The sequence below is a fragment of the Cucurbita pepo genome, chromosome 16 (genome assembly GCF_057944985.1).
Source record: "Cucurbita pepo subsp. pepo isolate OVF chromosome 16, ASM5794498v1, whole genome shotgun sequence".
Classification (NCBI taxonomy): domain Eukaryota; kingdom Viridiplantae; phylum Streptophyta; class Magnoliopsida; order Cucurbitales; family Cucurbitaceae; genus Cucurbita; species Cucurbita pepo.
Genome location: NC_141813.1, coordinates 238,090 through 245,313, shown reverse-complemented (window position 1 = coordinate 245,313; position 7,224 = coordinate 238,090). Strand labels below are relative to the sequence as shown.

The window sequence follows — 7,224 nt, the reverse complement described above, 5'->3', positions numbered from 1 at the left end:
GAAGGAAATTTGAAGTAAGTCAGATACTAGAAGCTCAAGAATGGACGTCCCAAACGTCGACGACGAGGCAAGTAGCCACCTTGGACTTTTTGTTAAGAAATAAGTAGAAATTGCTTGGATTTTCATATGAACCCTAAACCAAGTATGAATTAAGGATATATGAAAGAAAAACCCAAAGAACCGTGAGTTAAGACCCTGAACCGATCAAATAGCTCGAGATTTAAGTAACGTTAAAATAACCCACTATATGAGCTCCGCTGTATATCAAATTTTAATACTGAGCATATTATATTATGTTGAGGTTAGATATGAAATTTGGTGGTCATTGGATAAGGATAAGTAGGTAAACCAAGAAACAGTGCAAAATGACCATAATGCCCCTAAGGTAATTGACCTTCGGTTCATGACCTAGATGACCTTCAAATGCTATGAAATTCATCAGTAGATCTTATTTTATGAAATGTTATATGAATTCTTATCCCAAGAGGTTATATAAGGTAACAAAGTTTGGGAGTAATTGGAAAACTTTAGTTAACGAAACCAAGATATGGGAGAAAATGCTCATCACGATCCATATGACCTTTGCCATGAAGCACGATGTTTATAAGTTATGTAGTCAATGTTGCCAATGTTTGCTGCACACAAAAAATGATAGGGATGTTAAATTTTTAAGTCGGTTTTGGAAAGTATGGTGGATAAATTGGGTACCAAATTATTGTTTTCAACTTCATGTCATCCTCAGACTCATGAGCAAACTGAGGTAGTTAATAAAATATCAGCAGCATTGCTTAGGGCTATTATTTATAAGAATATTAAGTCATAAATTGGGTAACAAATTATTGTTTTCAACTACATGTCATCTTCAGATTAGCTTAGGGCTATTATTTGTAAGAATATTAAGTCTTGGGACGAATGTTTGCCACTCATTGTTCTCTTTTTGAAGTTGCTTAAGGATTTAATCCACTTACGCGTCTTGATTTGCTTTCTATTCATTCTAATATTTTTGTGAGTAAAGCAGCCACAAGTAAGGCAAATGGGATCAAAACATTGCATAAAGAGGGGAAGGAGACAATTGAGAAACAAAATTTCAAAGTTGCTACAAAAATTAACAAAGGACGGAATGAAATCATTTTTCGAACTAGTAACTGGGTTTGGATACATTTTCGCAAGGAGTGATTTCAATCTCAAAGGAAGACAAAGTTACATCCAAGAGGGGATGACCCTTATCAAGTCCTTGAAAGAATTAATAACAATGCATATAAAATGACTTAAGGGGATCGAGATTAAATCTCAGCCACTAACTTCTTTTGTGGGAGACTATAAATACTCACAAATTATTTTGTATAAATCAGATTTATGAGGAATGAAATTGATCTCTCAAGTTGAGAAGTTCCCCTTCGAAATTCGAGCATCGCGTGTGAGCCATGCAGTCACGCTTTGACATTGTGTGGTTGAGTGAAATTCTCAACCTTCTACTTATTTTTGGGATTTCTTTTCTGCGTATTCATTGTAATTTATCGTGATACAAACAAGTTTATTCTTGTAGGGAATGTATTAAGCACATGGATTTATTAATTACGGTGAACTTTTGTATAAAACGAAGTAAATACAAATGGAGTAACATGAGACAGAAGTAAACTTAGTAATAAAAAGAAACTACTTTTAGTTAATCCCATTTTACAATATAAATATTGTTCAATTGTAGGGAAGAAGTAGTTTTGAAAACTAGCCACTCCATATCCATCTATGTTTGGAAAACTAAAATAAAGAAAAAATAAATAAATAAAAATATTTTTCAAAAACTTAGTTTGGTGTGAAATTTTGCTTCAAATTCAAATGTTTTCTTTTCTTTTCTTTCTTTCTCTCTCTTTTTTTTTTTATAAAAGGATAAAACACATAATTTCAAATATTGAGGCGCATAAAAGATATGGACCAACAACTAAAAATGATAGATCCACTACAAGGCATTTGGTCTAGTGGTATGATTCTCGCTTCGGGTGTGAAAGGTCTCGAGTTTGATTCTCAAAATGCTCCCAACAATTATATAAAATTGAAGCATGCAATATAATAAGATTTGAAATAGGTTTTTTTTAAACCTTGAACCAAGAAGTAATTGAGATGGATATTTGGAAAGAAAAAAAAAAGGAAGCTATATTTAATTATAATTACAAGTGTCTTTATAATATGTTAATTGAAGAGAGCAAACAACAAGAATAAACACACAAAGGAAATTTGTGTATGTATGATTCTCTTCAAATCTTGGAAACTATGAGGATTCCTCTCCTTTCTTGACATAAAGACTTACTTTTTCGGGACTTGGACCATAAACAGTCATCTACTCTTACTCCTACTCCCTTCTCTAAAAATCAACATAGCATAATCATTCCATGAAGGCCGAGGTAGTCTTATAAAAGAAGATGAGGCTACCACATTCAAATCATTCCATGAGGACTTGAGAAAGTTTTGTAAAAGAAGATGAGGATACCACTTTCTATTGCAGAATTTCTATGTGAATAGAGAATGAACCATATTCTTGGGAGACAAGATAGAACCTCGAGCCTAACTTCAAAGGCATTACACAAATTTTTCTATGATATTTTTTCTAGGAACTCTTTGTTATGTAGTCCGCTGAAGGTTTCAGGAAAGGGACACAGATTCTCTATTGCACTGATCTCCTAAAAGAAGTTTTACCTAGGTCATCTATCGTCACAACCCTTTTAAGGAAGATGCGCCCAAATAACCAGTGAACAATAACATTTAAAGAAGTTTCAGAGAGCGAGAAGAGGATTGTGATAGAAGTTGCCCTAGGTAAAACTTCTTTAAATGTCTTAGCCAATCATGACCTCATAATGAAGAGTCTCTTGGAAAACAATAACATATGGACAACAAATGTCTTAGCCAATTGTGACGGTCATGATTGCTCAAGGCGTGTCGCCCAAATAATCGGTAAACAATAACATTGCACAAATAACCGCCTTGGACAACAAATCATTTACAAGACTGGCTGAGACATGCAACATGCAACCACAGGCAACACGCCTTGGGCAATCATGACTATGAAATCTGCCCCCACACAATTTATTGGATGAGGCTGACTTTAGGTCTCTCGATGCGCTTCCAGCTGATCTCATAATGAGGAGTCTCTTCCAACCTACTAGGTGCTGTTGAAATCACTTCTCGGTTTGTTGAGTCTTCATGTCTTCTCTGTTCGTGTCTTTCCTACTTTCTTCGCTTGAAACTTTTTTCTTATTTGTATGATGTCATACCATCTGCTTCTGCTTGATGTCTTTTGGGTCGAAATAATAACGTTTCAAGTTACTAACGTGGACAACAAGGTTAGTCCGCATCCATAAGAGCAATTGGATTCTATATGATGTCTTCATAATCTTATGGATAACTTTAACTAGTCCATAGTATTTTCACACCAGTTTTTGGTTCTTGTTGCTTTGAACTCGAAGTTTATCTGAACTTAACTTATATGAACTCTTTATTTTTCTTGAAATTATTGTGGTTGACGTTTCCGACTGACCCTTCTCTTCATCCGTCTAGATGATATTTCTGTGTGAATAGGTGTTGCTTCAGTTGTTTGTTTCTGTCTCCCTTCTTCAGTATCTAACCTTGTTTTTGTCTCTTCTGGTGGGGATAAATCCATTATCTGACCTTGTTTTGCGTCGTGGTGTTCATGCAGTGGCAACAAGGTACTATTGAGGTTGGCTCACTCGAGCTCCCCTTTTTAATTACAACAGTAGCAGCAAGCGTAGATTCATCATGGCTATGATTCTTTCTCAATTGTAGTATCGACATCATTTTCAACCCTCTTGGTTGATGGATGTTTTTCTGATGATCATCGGGTTAGACTCCATTACTACTAGACATTTTGCTAGGGGCATGTAAATGACTTTGTGTTTCAGCAGGACGTTCATTCCTGACACGACGTCGAAGTCATCCATTTCAACTATCACTAAACAATTTGCCTAGTCCAAGGCTCCAGCTTGATTAGAGTTCTCATTGTGACTCCTAAGATAGGTAAAGCTTCCAATTTGACGGCGTTCATCTTTCCTGTATCTTGATGCCAAAGGATGTTAAAATAGTTTGCATCTGTCTCCATCATGAGTTGTGGGTGGCTCTAGAGTTGACAATGGTGTTCCTTACTACTTTGTGCTTTACCCAAACCTCGACATACATAATATATATATATATTCATTTAACTATAACACATATGGTCCATGAAAGAATTGTAACTCTTATGCTCATTAATATTATAATGGCTACTACCTAAATTATAACCTAAAGTTGATAATTGATGTCCAATTAGCCAACCCTAAATTTGTAATCATTGTGGAGTGATTGAAATTACAATGGAAGTAGTTTAAACTCCTAGTACCTTAAAGGAAGTTGGTCTCTTCTAATAAAACACGAAGTTCTCTTTAATATCATTAATACAATTATGCTAGACATGAAACTACAACTGCGTTCAATTTAACTCCATTTTAGTGTCATCTTGAATGACGTGTGAATATATATTCTTGATTTACCTTGATATTTCATATTAGTTCAGCTTTTTGCAAAATCACAATTAGACAACAACAAAGATGAACTTTGGTCTGTTTATTATTTTAAAGAAAATTTCTTTCTCCATCTTATTCCTAATAACTCTGCAACTAAATTCATATTATGCTAAGAAACAAATTTTTTCTCGCAAGAAGTAAAATATGCAGCTTTAACTAAAATTTCATCTAAACAAATTTTATTGCCATACAACATAGATGACAATTATAGCCTTCAAACAAAAACTAGAGTAGTTGTGGTGAACGGGATAGAAACTCTAGTGTTCATCCATAATACACAACCACTACCTAAATTATGACCTAAAAATTTGAAAACATAAGTTGTAGTTGAAAATTACATAAAACAATCTCCTAAATCAAAGAACTCGTGTCTAATTAGTAAACCCTAAAGATAGTAGCTAACATAGAGTAATTGAAGCTCCACATGAAGTAATTTAAAGTTCCAGTTACTTAACTAAAGTTTATCTCGTCTTTAAGGAAGCATGAGTTGCACTTAAGTTCATGAAATATTTATAGACTCCAACTTTTAGTACTATTAATGCAATTATATTTCATATGAGTTTGTCATAAATCAAACTATGGTACATTCAATACAACTTCATTTTCTTGTCATACGAAGCAAAATAGAAGAATTAAATCAAACAAACTGACGAACTGAGCCGAATAAATCCAACCCAACCCAAACTGATTAGTTTGATTCATTTGTTGGGTTGTAGTTTATTCGAAATTAGAACAATTCAACATTACATGCCTTACTTACAAGTAAAATACTAGACCATCAACTTTTTGTTTTATAGTCCAACAACGCTCAAGAAAATAGATTTCAAACTTGAGAGAAAAAAATATATTGAGTAGGAGTTAAAAATGTTGCATTTTTTTTAGAAAGGGCATTTGGTCTAGTGGTATGATTCTTGCTTAGGGTGCGAGAGGTCTCGAGTTCAATTCTCGGAATGCCCCTATGTTCATTTCTCAAAAGATGAGCCTTAGAGAAAGATAATGCTCTTATTAATATCATTTACTTGTGTACTCCACGATATATGTCTATAGTCCATAATAAGGGCATTTGGTCTAGTGGTATGATTCGAGGTCTCGAGTTCGATTCTTGGAATGCCCCTCCAAAAGATAAAAATGACAATTTTGAAAGAAAAAAAAAACAAAATGAAATAAAAATAGTTTGTTTAGTCATCAATGGGGCCTAACCCAAAGGAATGCGTGGCAATGCACAACTAAGAATTACTAGGTCCTTTGTCACAATCCTTGTTGTCTCAATCCTTCCCTATTGTCACCAATTACCATAGAGATCTTCGGCCTAACGATAATGGAACTTCAAGCCCATTTAATCAATCCGCTTTGTACCTTATTGTTGACCGAATCGGATGCACGCCAAGCCTAAACTCTCTCTCAGTCACCCGGAGACGAAAGGAAGATCAGATCCGAAGTTTACGAATCGAAGAAAAGGTGGATCTGAGTTCTACAAGCTTTCATTTTAAAAAGCATCGCTTGCCTGCGGTACTTTATTCAGGATGTGCAACAATACGGTCATCTCTCAGTCGTGTATAGAGAATTCCTTAATCATTTCCTTGGCGGATAACACAAATGAAATCGCTTCCCTGACCGCCCATCTTATGAGTCCATTCTTGTCTTGTTGGTTTGTTGTACTATTCTATACCTCTCTCGATTGATAGAAAGACGTTCGGGAGCTGGGAGGGCCTATCGTGAGGGAACTTTCCTTTTCACGGTAGACAAAGGTAAAGCGGGAGCTGCATATGTCCACTGTGATCAAGGCAGAGCGACTCCATCTTTAAAAGATGTTGGTTTTATCGAGACTTTTAGATCCGCTTTCGTTAAAGAAAAATAGGAGCTCTTGGTTTGGCCGATGTCGATTCGTATGGCAATGCGGACTCGACTCAGCGTATCTGTTTTGGGTATGTTGTCCGCTAAAGGTTTTAAGAAAGGGGGTACAAATTTTTTACATAGGTCATCTGTGGTCACAATCCTTTTAATCTGTGGTCACAATCCTTTTAAGGAAGATGCTCCCAAATAATCGGAGAAAATTAGCCTTTAAAGAAGTTTCACAATGCAAGAAGAGGCAGAACAGAGAATAGGAGTGAGTCGTGCAAGAAAGAAAGAACTAGTAGGTTTAATTTGGGTTCGTTTGAACTAAAAAATGAACAAAAAATTTTCAAACGAACCCAAATTTAAGACTCACTAGCCCAAAGTCCATATGTTGTAAAAAAAAAAACCTTCCGCGGCCCAACCCTTATTCGCAGTCCGCATCCAACAATTTCTTTTTCAACCTACACGTATGCTCCAGGCCAAACTCACGTAACTAGTCAGAAGATGCGGCCCACAACTGAATGGAAGACAAGTGTCACAATCGCACTCTTGCAGTAGTGAGACAATGATTATGTGACATTTGTTCTAATCCAATGAACAAGTCAACCATGCAAAATTTAGACTGCACGAACAATAGCAGTGTATGCTCGAATCACGTTTAGAAGAAATATTTTAGAAAACGTGACCGAGGAAATACATTCAAAACAATTTCAAATAAAGCAATGTTATAAGCTAAAAGTGAAGAAACAACAACTGGTCACGTTCTCCTATAGTACATTTTGGGACATTTTAGTCCTGATGGGTGTAGATATGATTTTGT

General features: G+C 35.4%; 1 non-coding gene across 1 annotated transcript; it reads left to right on the top strand.

The window, feature by feature from the left end:
* The first annotated feature begins 5,453 nt into the window (after positions 1-5,453).
* On the top strand, positions 5,454-5,525 carry TRNAP-AGG (transfer RNA proline (anticodon AGG)). The gene has a single exon. It is a non-coding gene; the product is annotated as a tRNA-Pro (tRNA).
* The last annotated feature ends 1,699 nt before the right edge of the window (positions 5,526-7,224 follow it).